Source organism: Balaenoptera acutorostrata, chromosome 8 (genome assembly GCF_949987535.1).
Source record: "Balaenoptera acutorostrata chromosome 8, mBalAcu1.1, whole genome shotgun sequence".
NCBI classification, from domain to species: Eukaryota; Metazoa; Chordata; class Mammalia; order Artiodactyla; family Balaenopteridae; genus Balaenoptera; species Balaenoptera acutorostrata.
This window is the reverse complement of record NC_080071.1, coordinates 53,625,519-53,641,608: the sequence shown is the minus strand read 5'-3', so window position 1 is coordinate 53,641,608 and position 16,090 is coordinate 53,625,519. Positions and strand designations below refer to the sequence as shown.

Below are 16,090 nucleotides of genomic sequence, written 5' to 3'. Positions count from 1 at the left end.
AGACCATCTTAGAATTCTGTGTCTCTGGATATGTTTAAAAATAATTAAAATGGTAGTTTTTCCATAGAATGAATATCACAAGGTACTATTTTAATGATAAAAATTATTCTTAAAGGTTTAAGAACCAATGTAGTACAATGAAAAGAGAACTAAACTGAGACTGACAAGAACAAAATGTATTCTAGTCCAGATTCTGCTATTATAAATTTGCTCTCTTTAACAAATTTTATCTTTATTTTACTTATCTCATTATTTATACATCACCTACTTCTGAAAAGTATTTTAGGTGGCACATATACAATAGATCCAGCAGAGAAAAACATGAAGAAGAAAAAAAATAGGCAATCAAATAAAGAAAACATTTGAAGGTTTTTGATGACATCCATATCAGAAAATATAAACCGTGCAGTGACTTCCTGTTCAACCTAAATGGGTTTGCTAGTGAGGCACATGAGGAGAAATCTAGAATGACTAGAGTTAGGTTTTAGCACTGTAGAACTGAACTTCTGAACAAGGGGTCAGCAATACCACTTACAAGTGTGAAGAAACAAGGTTATTTTAATTTGGCATTTGTTCTAATTTAGGGGTGAGAAAGGCAGCAAGCTTCTGTGGAAATTGGTGATACTGGGTCAGGCAATGGAAATTAATATTACCTAATGTTCCATATGATGTTGAACAGAACATTATTTTATCAAGTTTCAGTATGGAGAGTAAGTTCTATTCCCACAGGCAGATGCAGCTGGCAAACATAGGCAAGGGTAAGAATCTCTGTCTCAAAAGAGTATTGAAAAGTCTAATCAGGAAGTCAATTATTTATGAGATGAGAATTCACTAGGAAGAAGAGAAAAAGGGGGTGGAGCTTAATGAGCAGAATGTATCTCAGAATAAATAATTCAAAGCATGTCAGATTCTGGGCTTTGCGCCTCAAGACGAATTAAAAAAAAAATAGTTCATTGGTGCTTTTAGGTTACTTCAGGAAAACAAGACCTGCACAAAGAGCTGTGGGTGAGATATCTCTGTTGCTTAAAAAAAGGCAGTGATGAATAACTCTTGGAGTGTATCTCTTGGATTGATTTTGAATTAATTTCTTTGGATTTATGTTTCATTTCTATAGGAAGCAAAAGTTTTGTAAGTGAAAACTAAACATCTGTATCACTAAAACAATAAACCGCTGTGCCATAAGAGCTCTGTTTTGGACCTTTTGCAGAGTATTTCATATATTACAAAGAGGAATTATTTATTTCCTTGCAATGAAGGACCTTGCAGTTTTAATATCACAAGTAGTCCAAAGTCCTTGGATGTAGTATTAGCAAGGGAATGCCTGGTGGGACCTGAATACCAAATTAAATTGTGATTCTGTTCAAAGGGATTCAGAATGGAATTGATTAATGATCACTTGATAATACTATCTTGAGAGTCTCAGAATCATATTGTTGGGTAAAGTCTGTGGATATGTAAGGGTTGAGTTCTGCCACAATGGCATAAAATAAAAACCATAAAATATTATTAAGAAAAATCCCGTATGTGTCTATTGGCTAATTAAAATGGGAAAAACTCAGGTTACATTAAAATATCTTTAAAAAACTGCATTGACGGCTTTGCCCATTACATCTACCTATCTCTATCAATCATCTATCTATCTATCTATCTATCTATCTATCCATCATCTACCTATCATCTATCTATCTAGATGTTTTGAGCTGCAAATAACAGAATATCTAATGAAAAGAGGCTTAAATAAATGGGTTTACTTTTCCTATTTGATAAAATTTGGAGGTTAGAATTTGCTAACATGCCAAATTGGTTCAGTGGTTTTCCATCAAGGATGTTGCTATAAATGTTCATGTGCCCTCAAAATTCATATGTTGAAACTTATTCCCCCGTGTGATGGCTTTTGGAGGTATGGTCTTTGGCAGATGATAAGAGATCTAAGCCCTTATAAAAGAGACTCCAGAGAGCTCCCTCACCATTTCTGCTATGTGAGAACACAATGAGAAGGTGGCATTCTATGAACAAGGACTTCTCACCAGACACCTAATCTGCTAACACTTTGACCTTGAACTTCTCAGTCTCCAGAATGGTGAGAAATAAATTTCTGTTGTTTATAAGTCACCTAGTCTATGGTATTTTTGTTATAGAAGCGGAAATAGTCTAAGATAGATGTGGTTGACATTACATGGATTTTCTTGCCTTTCTCATCATGTTTAGGAGATGCTCCAAACCTTGTGTCTACGCCGTGCATCCAAATGTATGAAATGGTGTGGATTCAATAAAAAGAATCTTTTTTTTTAAAGTATTGCTCTATTTTTTTTTTTTAATTTTTATTTACTTTTGGCTGTGTTGGGTCTTTGTTTCTGTGCGAGGGCTTTCTCTAGTTGCGGCAAGTGGGGGCCACTCTTCATCGCGGTGCGCGGGCCTCTCACTATCGCGGCCTCTCTTGTTGCAGAGCACAGGCTCCAGTCGCGCAGGCTCAGTAGTTGTGGCTCACGGGCCCAGCCGCTCCGCGGCATGTGGGATCTTCCCAGACCAGGGCTCGAACCCGTGTTCCCTGCATTGGCAGGCGGATTCTCAACCACTGCGCCACCAGGGAAGCCCAAGAAAAAGAATCTTGAAAGACCGTCTCTCATCAAAGAAGACCAAAAAAAAAAAATCTTTCTCCAAAACACCATCTCTTCTCAGTGAATTTTCCTGGAATATATTAACTGCTAGGCAACCTCATGTTAAACTCTAGGCTGGGGACCAGGTCCACATTTTCTGAAATAAAGTAATCTCTGCTCAATATACTTAAAGAACATCAATGTTTGGAAAGGAAACCTGGAGAAATAATAGGTTTAGCGTAGTCAGTCTGCCACATAATTCCTCATAAGAAATATTAAAAAAATGTTTTTTTAAATATCAGAAACAGTTCGTCAGTTTGTATTTCATGAGGCACTGGTAGGTACTCTCCTGTTTGCTGTGCCAGATGAGCCATAATATGTTTCTTTTCCTTTGAAACAAATCCAGAACTCAAACTCATTTCTCCCCCCTAGAAAAATCTTCTTAGTTCCTTGGAAGGATCTTTACCCTCAAAGATGTATCTATTTCCGGAAGGTGGAGCAATATACAGTCATTTACTGGGGCCCTCTGATATTCTGGGAAAATTCCTAGAGACTCTATCTTCCAGAGTCTGTATACTGCCTGGGTGTTTGTGTGACACCATTCTTGACACATTCAGGCAACACTTTAGAATTGAGACTCAGCCAGATGATTCCTCAGCTGACTTTCGCAGTCACACCTCTTAAGTCTCTGAAATGTATTCTACCATTGGAGTCCTCAGGTCTCTAACATCCAAAAGGGATGCAGTCAGCCCCCATCTGGGACATACTCCCCTTGCTCTTTCACTCAGTCCTTAGAGTTTACAAAGCAGTCCTTTCTCCTAGTCCTCCTCTGTGGAGTTCCCCTGAGATGGCATATTGCATGAGGACTTGATGTTGGCATGCCCATTCCTCTCTCTGCTCCTATCCTCAGGGGGCTGTCTTTGCTTTGTTGTCCCAAAGTCTCTTAGAGGAACAAGGAGGGCTGTTGTCACTCGTGTGTCTAATATATTTGTTAAAGAACACCATGCAGCTCACAACTCTGGTATTTTCTGGTGTCCTCTGAGGCAATTCTTAACATCAAATCACTAGAGGCTGTTTTTTCTTGCTGTTATCTCTTGCACCTAGTAACTATTGTGAGTGTTCCGGCTTCATGATGTGTTGAACTTTGCTTCAGGAGCACATCTGGGTTTGGCAGATGATTACTGGTCAGTGATTAGGTCAGTGATTACTTTGTGTTTGTTACTCTTTGATGTCATGGCTCCAATGTTGCTCTGGTCATCTTGCCAGTGTTTCTTGACTGATGCTATGATTTTTCTCAGAATACCAGGTGGTTATATCTGACTGGCTTATGCTCACTTCACTTATGCTGGAAGCAAAATTGTACATGCTGATTCCTAAAACATGTCTATGTTTTTTTTCTTTCCTATGAGATCTTCATCCTGGGGAGGCCCCAGGACAATCCCTATTTCGGAAGACTTCAAGTGGTATAATTCTGTCCTTGAATTCCTGAACCAGGGTCAAAGCAAACAATTAAAAGACTTCTAACTGGGTTCCAACTCTTGGCTGACCATCCATCCACTTTTCCTCTATAGTTAACCTTGCTAAGATGAGAAATGGGGATATCTCTATGGTAACACATGAACTCTGAACTTCTTTGGTACCATTGCAATCTATGTAGCCCTTGCTGTCCCTTGCTACAGTTGAACCCATTGCAGAAGATATAGTTATTTATCCTTTTCTGCTCAATCTTATATAATAACTTCACTAACATGGAAGATTTTTTTCTTTCTTAACTATGACATGGATTCAAAAGCTATCAGGTTGAACAGAACCTATTTAAGTGATGTTACGTTATCAGACACAGGCACTGAGGATAAGCTACGTTGTAATCATAGATGATCTTAATATAGGGCCTTAGAGAATTTAATATCATTTTCTATCTCCTCTGAGCCATATATTAACCAATACTTAAAAACTTCCTCTCCCAAGTGCTAATATAATGCATTCTGAAATCTCCAACAGATTTTTGTCTGTGGTGACTTCAGTTATGGTCTATAGAACTTACTTCATCACCTGTTTCATTATATTAGTTTTAAAAAGAAAATTTAAACAAAATTCTACCTGTGAGATAATTTTAGATTTATAGAACACTTGCAAAGGTAGTACAGAGAGTTGCTGTATACCCTTCACTCAACTTCCCCAATGTTAATATCTTTCATAACCATAGTGTATTTGCCAAAATTAAGAAATTAGCATTGGTACAATACTACTAACCAAACTACAGATTCTATTCATATTCCACCAGTTTTTCTACTAATGTTCTTTTTCTGTTCCAACATCCAGTCCAGGTTACCACATTGCATTTGGTCATCATATCTCCTTACTCTAATCTGAGACAGTTTCTCAGGGTTTCCTTGTTTTTGATGACCTTGACAGCTTTGACATATACTGGTCAGGTATTTTAAAGAATGTCCTTAAATTTGAGTTTCTCTGATGTTTTATCATGATTAGACTAAGGTTATGAGTTTTTGGAAAGGATATTACAGAGGTGAATTGCCTTTCTCATGGCATTATATCATGGAGCATATGATATCAACATCACCTATCACTGATAATATTAACCTGATTAACTAACTCGGTTAAGTTGTTGTCTGCTAAGTTTCTTAACTCTAAAATTACTAATTTTCATTTTCCATACAGTATTTTTTGGAAATGAGTCACTAAGTCAACCCCATAGTCAAAGGGAAAGAATTATACTCTACATTCTGGAGAAGGGATTATCTATCTGTGGATCTATCTATTTATCTATCATCTATCTATCATACATCATTTAGAATTATTTTCCTGTGTCTATATCCTACCCTTAGAAACCCCAATACCAGTAAGAAAATACAGTAGTGTTACCATCTTTCCTTTTTCTTTGGTTTATATTATGAAGATAAGCACAACCTGTGTGAGTGTCCATCTGTATGACACAGCACAATTCAGCTAATCTAATTATCTGAATGAGGATGCATTCCTGGTTATTTCCCAGTTGTGATTGGTCTATAGTGCAGATGCACCCTCCTCTCAACAATCCTTGATGGGATATCAAAGTGCTGGTCCACTAGGCTTCATCAGCTTGGCAATAAAGATGAGGCTCCTAATTATTCTGGTCTTGGTACCCATTTAGTGATGCTGAAACTCAAAACACCCTACAGAGTACCCTCCAAGTAATTCTTGAAAGCTCATGGCTTATCTTACATGTTGTCACAATTGAGTCTGCAGCCCCCTGGTTGCTAATACTACTCTGCTGAGATCTGCAGAGTATTGCTGCAATTACCAGCGTTTTGTAATCTTACTTTCAGGAGTCACTAAATCATACCAACTGGGAACCTACTATCTCACTCTGTGAATAACTATGGTGTACTACTAACTCACCAAGAATCTGTTGACTTCCTCTGGATGAATTCTGGCTTTTTGGACTTCTGTTATGATATAGGAAAGTTTCACCTCCCCTTTGCAGTATTTTGATAGAGAAAACCCAAAGTGATAAAGCCTATGTTCTAGAATTTTGGAGACTTTTCACTTCCTTTCCTTTCTGTTTTTATATTAATTGATTAATTAATGTTTGGCTCATCTTATCCTCATATGGCTGGGTATTGAGACAAAAGAGTAACAGGCAAGGAAAAGATGCTGATGTTATGGAAAACTGTACAGTCATGAAAATGAAAAAATTGTATAAGTAGGCAAAAAACTAATAAGAATCTAAAGGACATACCGTTGAAAGACACAACAGAGTATATGCACTGTGATTACATTTAAACAAAATCCAAACTTTGTTTGGATACTAATAAAACAGGAAAAATAAGGAAGTAAATTCCTCAAAGGTTAGTGACTACAAAGGTTAGAGGAAGTTATGATCAGGAAGTCATATGAAGGCTTCTGGAATATATTATTTTTTTTAAATTATTTGAGAATTACAGGGAACTCACCTCACAATGATTTATATTTTATGCAATTTTCTCTGTCATATTTCACAATAAAAATGCTTTTAAAGAGCAAAATATTGTGGTTGGATTCAATCCCATTACCTAAATAATATAAATGTAACTGTACATATATTACTTGGCATTTCTACATTGTGTTATTATAGGTTATCTCCATATTTTTGTTTTTCTTTATTTTGGAAGATATGTAGATACATAAAATCAGGTTTTAGTCATGTAATATTACCATTTAAAAAATTGATTCAAGAGGAAAGAAATAACATGGTTTGTAATTCTTCATTATGTTTAGCTATTGAGTGTGAAATGTTTTGTTTTAATTAAATGTGTTCTGCTCACATGGAGTTTTTGGAGTATCTAAAATTCTAGAAAAAATAATATTTTTAACCTGCCAAACCTGATGTGTTAAATCATTTATCACCAAAATGCACTGAATGTATTTGGCTCTTTTGAAATATCCTTCAACCATGTGCCCCAGTTTGCTGACAACATGGAATATTTCTAATTCTTTAGGGGCATCTCTAAATTTTGTGAAAATTATAATTTACATTTTTTGAGCTTACATTCTGCCAACTACTGGGATTCATATATATCTTAGGATGTCTAAGAGAATGGTTGGGTATCCTAACAAGACTATTAGGATGAGAAACTGAGCAGCATATTAGGGAAGAATAGCTCAAATGTTAATATACAATCAGTTCTGTGAGAGAAGCAACTCCATGACTGAGAGTGCAGGTTCTGAATCAAAAGTGAGTTTAGACTTGTCTCCCCCATTTCTGTTTTGCATGACTTTGAGCATGTTATATAACTATTTTGGGGCCATAGTTTCATCATATATACCATAACACATTAATTGTACCTAATACAATTATCGTGAGTATTAAATAAGATAATGTATTACAAAGCTTAGCTAAATGTCAGGTATACAGCAAACTCTCAATAAATTGTAGCTATTTTTATAGTGCTTAATTTAAGATGTATCCAAATAAGAGGTTTTTCACAGAGTGTTGACCCAACTGAGAAGAACGTAGCGCTCTATGGCTCATTGACCATAGCAATACCTCCTCTATATTCAGGTTCAAGTGTCAGACTTGGGAGGCAGGGCCCAATGAGAGGCATGTAGGTATTTAGGTATCAGAGACCTTTGAAGAGATGCTGAAGGACATTATAAATGAGCAATCAAGAAGCATCCCCTGGGTGGCAGCTGCAAAAACTGGGTCACCAGATGTAAAAACTGTGGTACGAGATATGTGCACAAGCTCCCCTCTGGGAAGAACTCTCACTCTCAAGCATAGCGGGGGCGGGGGGGAGTGCAAAGATGGCACTGCCTGAGAAAAGAAAAGAAAAAGTAAAGAAAATAGGGAAAAGAGAAAAGAAAAACAATTTTTAAAAAGATGGCATCAGCAGGCTTTAGCAAGGCAGAGGGCGAGTGTAGAAGATGGTGCCTGTGGCTAGAGCATAAAGATGGCACCTACTGGGAAAGAAGGAGAGAAAACGATCGCATCTACCAGCTTTAACAACGGGGGAGAGAGAGCAGGAAGATGGCTTCTGAGCCTTTGTCCCTTGAGGGTATCCCAGCAGGCCCTTGCCCCTCAGACCAACACGGTAAAATTAGCAAGTGAATTTTTTTCACATAAAGTCTGGATGCTTTTCGAAGGGCTGTTTCCGCACTGGGCCTTTGGGCTGTGGAGTCCAAGAGCATGAGCCTTTTAAGAGTCGTTTCTCAGTTCACCACAGCCCTGCAGTTCTCATGGATGTGAATCTCATTGGTCTTCAAAGCCAGATGCTCTGGGGGCTCATCTCTCAGGTATTGCTCTTAAAAGTTGGGGTCCCCAGTGTGGGGTATAAACCCTTAACTCCTTAGGGGAAAGCTCTGGGTTTGTGAGTTTCCTCCCGATTATGGGTTGCTGCACTGGGGGTGGGGTTTACAATGAGACCGTGTCTCAGTTATTGCTATGGCTTCTGTGTGGTTTCTCTCTCATTTGCCTGATGTAAAGAGGTTACTTCATCAGTTTTTAGACTTTTCAGAGGAACTCTTCCATATGTAACTGTAGATTTGGTGTGTCCGTGGGAAGAGGTTAGTTTGGGTTCACCCTATGTCGCCATCTTGAACCAGAATTCATACAGATATGTTAATAGTGTTTTTTCTCCTAATTGACAAAAATTGAAAATGATCCAAATGTTCATTAACATGAGAATATATAAGTAAATGAAGTATATTCACGTAATCATATACAGCAACGAAATTGGATAAACTATTGTTATATGCAACAATATGGATAAATTGCAAACTTTATATTGAGCACAAGAAGCCAGAAACAGAAAGAGTACATATTATATGATTCCCTTTATCGAAATTTAAAATATACGTACATAATCTAAGGTGGTAGAAGTTAGAATAGGGGTTATCTCATGGTTACTTAATGGGAAGGTACATAAAAGAGCTTACTGGCTTCTGGAAAAGTTCTTTTTCTTGATCTCTATGTTGGTTACATTACTGTGTACATATGCAACATTTCAACAAGCTGTACATTTAAGATCAGTGAACTTTTCTGTATGTTATACCTCAAAAAATTAAAAATAATATTGTTTTTTCTATACACTAGCAATGAACAATAAAACAGAAATTTCAAAAAAAACATAATTTAGAAATACCAAAATGATCAAATACCCAGGAATATATCTAACAAAAAAAGTGCATCTACATAGAAAACTATATTGCAATATTGAAAAGAATAACTAGAACTTAATAAAGGGATATGTGATGGCCTTGGGTGAGAAGTATTAATATTGTGGGGCTGTAAATTGTCCTAAAATTAACCTATAAATAGATTCAAGACAATTGCAATTCCAATCCTAGAAGGTGTTTTGTATGAGTGTATACACGTGTACATGTATACACGTGTGCATGTGTATGTGACAATTCACTAGCTGATTCCAAAAAAATTTTATGGAGATTTAAAGGACCAAAAATAACCAAGGTAGTCCTGAAGAGGAAGTCAGAATAGGATAATTGCTATCAAACCCCAAAATCAAAGTGATGTTTAATATATATTTAAAATATATAATATATATTTATTTTTTACTTAGTAATATGCAAGGAATCTCAGGGACTATGGTGCCTTTCATCTTGTGGCATTGTCATCCCATGGAGCCTGAGAATCTCCTGCTGGTACCTCTGCCTCAACTGCTGGGAGATGGGAAAAGATAGAGACAGAATCAGATGTGATTTTTTTTTAATGAGCCGGGCCTTTTTATTAGAGACATTATTTCCAATTACCTTATACTGGCCAGAAATAGGTCTCATGACCTCACTGAATTGTAAATGAGACTGAAAAAGCTGATCTATTTCAACTCTCTTAAGTAGAAGGAGAACACAAATACTAGAAATCACCAGCATTTGAGTTCATAGCAATTGATGCTATCATAATAACATTTTTTCTGAGAGAAATGTTTCAATTAAATCTTACATCTCTTAGGGTTTTATATCACCATCACAATTTCTTAAGAGTTTCAGAAGCCTAATGCTTCAAAATGGAATAGAGTTGATTTGCTGATTTATCAGTTATTATGTAAAATTTCTAAAAACACTACTATAGGGCTTCCCTGGTGGCGCAGTGGTTGAGAATCTGCCTGCCAATGCAGGGGACGCGGGTTCGAGCCCTGGTCTGGGAAGATCCCACATGCCGCGGAGCGGCTAGGCCCGTGAGCCACAACTACTGAGCCTGCGCGTCTGGAGCCTGTGCTCCGCAACGGGAGAGGCCGCGACAGTGAGAGGCTCGCGCACCGCGATGAAGAGTGGCCCCCGCTCGCCGCAGCTAGAGGAAGCCCTCGCACAGAAACGAAGACCCAACACAGCCAAAAATAAATAAATAAATAAATTTATTTAAAAAAGAACAACAACAACAACAAAAAACACATTACTATAGCCTGAACCTTAATTATGAAATTCAGTTTCAGTGCGAGCCAGAGTTTTTTTTTTTTTTTTTTTTCTACTGTTCAGGGGATCTAGAGAAAGAAATCTTACGCAAAATTTGACAAAGTACTAATACAAATTGTGAAAAATGAAGCAAAAGTCCCAAGAAGAGAAATTTCAATGCAAGTGAGCCAAGATTTATTCCAAGTTTTTGGCAATTAAAATATTTTGCATATGAAAGCCTTTGGAATATTTGCTATCATTATTGAAAGCCTCAAATGCATCAGCTTTCATTTTCTAAACTGTATAAAGGAAACAAACAAATGAAACTAGCTCCACTGTGTTTCATACAGATGTGTAGAGATGCTTAGACTATGTGTTCTATTTTCCCAAACCAGATGCTTAGAAATATGCCATGGCTAGATGATTCTTTTTTATCAAGATGCGGTTTCAAAGGCAGCATGATTCTTTAAGAACTGAGGCATAAAGTAATGGACAGCCATGTGGTAATACACAAAAAAAGATAGCCAAAGAAGAAACATTTTTGATAAAATGAGAAGATATCTTCTAACATGTTTTACATTTTCAGTACTTAAAACAATACATACACAGAAACATTATTTTAAAAAGGAAAAAATGGAAAAAAGGAAAAGAAATCTTATTTAAATCAGAACTGAGCTTATGATATATGTGCACAGGTACTAACTGCATTTTGATGTTAATTAAAATACTACATAATATTTGTGTTTAATTTTGGGGAAAAATAAGAAAGCAGATGCAGGGGAGTCTTGCCCTCCAACAAACCAATGGAAAAAATATATTTAACAGGACAGTATAAATATATTTAACAGGACAGATATCAGAATTATGATAGAAATTACCATATTCTCTAAAGCCTAAAAGACCCTAAAACCAACATTTTCTATAGTTGTAGCATTACTAATTTTCCATCCTCATCAGTTCGTATGGTGTTCTTTTTCTCAGTGATTTAAAAATTTTTCTCCATTAGACAACAAAGGTAATGTTTGTGTACTGTGTTTCAGGAAGAAGCTATGTATTAGGGCACACTCCAGCTAACTGCAAGTAGGCTTCTGCTATTACTTTGCAAATGTATCTCAGCCATAACCCAATAATCTTTTCTTTTATAGATTTATTAGTATATTATTTATAAGGAAAAGGTATTCAACAAAGGGACTCTTAGTTCAACAAATGTTTTTCTTTTTATATGACTGCATTAAGAAAAACTACATTAATATGTGTTTATTAAATAATCTATTATATAATTGTAATCATTTTCCAGTAATTGTCATTTAATATGATGGTGAAAATGACTGAAAACTCTATCTTAAATTAACTGAAAAATTCTAGAATTTATAGTTCTTAATTTTAAATTCCCAGTGATATTTTTACTGTAAAGTGATTATAGAATTTAGGAACAAAATGTCCATTAAATAGGAATAGAATTAAATAAAATATAATGAATTCATAATTTTTTTATAAAACAGAGGTTTTATAGAGATAAATTAAGCATATAAATTGATCCACAACATATTGCTGATTGAAAAAAGTAAGACAGCAGGCATCAATTTTTTTTTTTATATCCCCAGTAATTTTTTCTACCATCTCTTTCTAGGACATACAATTTTTTTTTCTTAGCTCCAAATAACTCAGTTAGAACCATTTGGTTCTAGAGGGGATGGCCAAGCATAGTTTCCTGACATCCGACAACAAATTTGGACATTTGACAAAGACTGAGCTAATTAGAGTGCTTTCCTGGTATTAAAAATATAGAAAGAGTTAAGAGAATAGGGTCTTTTTTTCCCTGTAGGAAATGTTTGTTAGATGTGAGCCATTATATAATCCATAAGACAGGGAGACATTGAGACAAAACAGAGAATAATGCCTTGAAGGCACCTGAGACACTTGAGAATAGGGGCCATGTTTGTATCCTAGTTATCACAGAAGTAAAAAATCATGTAATGATGAAGAAAAGTAGTTACTTGGTGGTGGGGGACAGGTCCCAAATGCAGACGGAGAAGAATATGGCTATGTGATTAGTTTACAAAGTTTTATATAAGATCCTGAATTTAAACACCTATTTAAACTGTACACAAAAGAAAAATCCAAAGCTTTAAATATATACAATTTAATGTAATTAGTGGTGACTCACTTGGAGGAAGTTCAGGAGTTAGAAATAAAATTTGGAAATAAGAAAGTAAATTAATTACATGAAATGAAATTGTTTACAATTACAGTGGAATTTGCTATTTTGTTATTAATTATTTTTACTTTAGGTATTGTGACTGAATGCTAAATACTTACATATCCATTTGAATAGCTTTTCAAATTGAAAGACCATTAGTACTAGAAATTTTGTTTTTGTTTTTTGAGTTTGGGTTTTTGTTGATTTGTGCTATTAAGGAATTTTTCATTTACAAAAATAAAATAGTGTAATGAACCCCAGGTATTCATCAACTACCTTCAATGGTTATGACTCATTTTGTTCTCCCTCTTTTCAGTTGCATTGTTTTGAAACAAATCTCAGAATATCCTGTGATTTATCTCTAACTTATTCAGTGTCTCTGCCTCCTGAAATGCCTATAGGCAATAATATGTCAGTAGCAAGACACAGACCTACTAAAGAATGGACTTGAGGATATGGGGAGGGGGAGGGGTGAGATGTGACAGGATGAGAGAGTGTCATGGACATATATACACTACCAAATGTAAAATAGATTGCTAGTGAGAAGCAGCCACATAGCACAGGGAGATCAGCACGGTGCTTTGTGACCGCCTTGGGGGGTGGGATGGGGAGGGTGGGAGGGAGGGAGATGCGGGAGGGAGGAGATATGGGAACGTGTGTATATCTGTAGCTGATTCACTTTGTTATAAAGCAGAAACTAACAAAAAAAATAATAATAATAATATGTCAGTAGCAATGAGCAAACCCAGCACCTGTATATTGATTTCTAAGTATTATTTTCCATTTAAAGGATCTAGAACACCTTGGGGAAGTAAGGTGTAATTGTAGGGCTGCATTAAGAAAAGTAATTGTAGGGCTGAGACAAAGTAATTGTAATTGTAGGGCTGAGACAAAGCTTAAAAATTCATTTTCCATAAATTAAGTGCTAAAACAAAACAAAAACAAAATAGTAAGAAAAGAACAAGCAAAAAGAGCCCTAGAGACCGCCGCTGGCCAAATTTAGGATATTAAAATAACGACAGCAACAGTCTATACATCACTGAATAAAATGAGAATCCATAAGGCCCTATTGATAATACATACATATATAAAAAGTAAAAGCTCTTCCTTACAGTAGGATGCCCACTCATTCATATAAAAAGAATTACAAGAATAGAAAATCACCATTTTCCTGTCATCATAGTAATAATTAATTCAGTAAAGAATCATTGATGGATACTAAAACTAGTAAGGAACAGAATATTTACATACAATCAAAACTTCTCCCCACATATTACTTACTAATTACAATTTAAAAAAACAATAACCTCAGAGTGGTAAACCTGTCAAATACCATCTTAAGTGATCAAAATTAACATCACCAGTGATAGTACCAACCAACGTCACGTGCTTCTTATTTTGGTGCTGAGAATGACACAATATTACTTACATTGCATTCCTACCAAAAATGTATAACCTGAATCCAGTCATGAGGAAACATCAGAAATACCCAAGTGGGGATGGAGATTTTACAAAATAAAGGGGTTAAGCAGCTCTCAGGCATTAGCATGGTGGCAGCTATTACTTTGGCTTGCCACACTTCCAAAGATTCAGCTGGTAGGAAACTGACTCCAAATGAATTTAGATAGTTTATTTCTCACAGAAGTAGTAACATATTGGTGCTAGTTTGCTAAGCCCCAGTTCCCAGAGAGACCAGTGTTGCCTGCTCATATAGTGGAAATGTGTTACAGAAGAGGGGCCCAGGAGTCATAAGACCCTTATCTTACACAAGTGTTACTGGCAAATTTGGGCATCTGTCTTTCTGGAGAAAGAAAGGCCCTGAGTTGTAAGCAAATCTCTCTAAGGAAGGGAGAGAGGTTTTCTTCTTTATTACCCTAGGATATGACAGGTAAGGAGGATGTCTCCATCTCCACTACTTGAGACTGTAAATAAACCTCCTCCAGAGGGAGTCACTTCTCCATTTTCCCAGAGATGTCTGTTTATACAAACATCCTTAAAAAGATAGTCATAAAGCAAATGGGTTGTTAATGCCTAGATTGTAGAAAGTGAGAGATTTCTGGAGAATCATCTCCCGACAATAAAAATTACCTCTACTAGTAAAACACAAATGTCAGTGAAATTAAAGAAAAAGAAAAAAAACAGAAGAAAAACAGAGCACTACCCTCAGAAAACAAGCCAGTATAATAACACACAAAAAGGCAGGTTCTGCTCCATTCCCACCTTTAGAAATAGTGAAGCATAAAATTACGATACAGGTATTTCTGCACCTCTTCTCAGAAGCAGGCTTCCCTAAAAAAAGAAACAGCAATGTCTAACAAGAAATTGCAACTGAAAAGTGACTGACTGCACAATCAAAAATATTGAATATATGATAAACCATAATGGAAAAGAATATTAAAAAAGAATGTCTATATGTGTAGAACTGAGTCACTTTGCTGCACGGCAGAGATTGGCACAGCATTGTAAATAAACTATACTTCCATTAAATAAATAAATAAATAAACAAATTTTTTAAAAAGCAAAACCCTAAAGTTCAAATGGGAAAAAAAATGTTGAATATATCAGGAAAACAACATAATGGAAAAAGGTCATCAAACAATCATTAAAAACATTGAAACTTGATTAATTAGAAGTAACAGAGTAATCTTCCTAATTCTTTAAAATAAATATAATGCTTAACTTCAGAATTCTAAAAGAGGATATCACATACTTATGGCAAGAACGTAGTTGACATATTTCTTTATGGATATCAACTAATTTAAGATCTTGGGAATTCAGAAGATCATTATTTGAAACAACCGAATGAACATACAAAGAACTACGCAAATGACACACAGATGTGTATAGGCTTAAAGTTGTTACAAGGACTTCTCAAATAAATCATTATAAAGATTTCTCTAGGAACTTAGCACAAGGAAAAGTGAATGTAAAAGTCTGATATTGTGAAAAAATTAAGTATTAAGGAGGGGGATTGGGAAGTTCCAACTTGGATAGGAATTCCATTAGGGGAGAGCAAAGAGGATGAGAGAGAGATGATAGTGGAATAATCATTAACAGAAAATTCCCCCAAACTAAGGAAATGACCTGCCAAACGGTGAGCAGAAATGAGTAAAGGGTTCACATCTAGAGTTATATTAATAAAATGTCATAGTATCAGTAATAAAGACAAATATTAAAACATTTTAAAGAGAGAGGAAAGGATATAATCTGCAAAGAGAAACAAAATTCAAATGATTGTTGGACACCAGCGACTGCAGAAAGGAAGCAACATTTTCAAAGCTCTCTTAAGGAGCAATATGCTCACCGATATCAGTTTTAATAATATCCAAGAACACTCTAAGACTAAAATGTCTTCATACCATGGCTTTTAAATGAAATTACACTATAATTAGGTAGCAATTAAGAGTTT

At 35.7% G+C, this 16,090-nt stretch overlaps 1 pseudogene; it reads left to right on the top strand.

The window, feature by feature from the left end:
* Positions 1 to 8,026: 8,026 nt before the first annotated feature.
* LOC103018806 (3-ketoacyl-CoA thiolase, mitochondrial-like) overlaps positions 8,027 to 16,090 on the top strand; it is a 142,462-nt pseudogene continuing 134,398 nt past the window's right edge.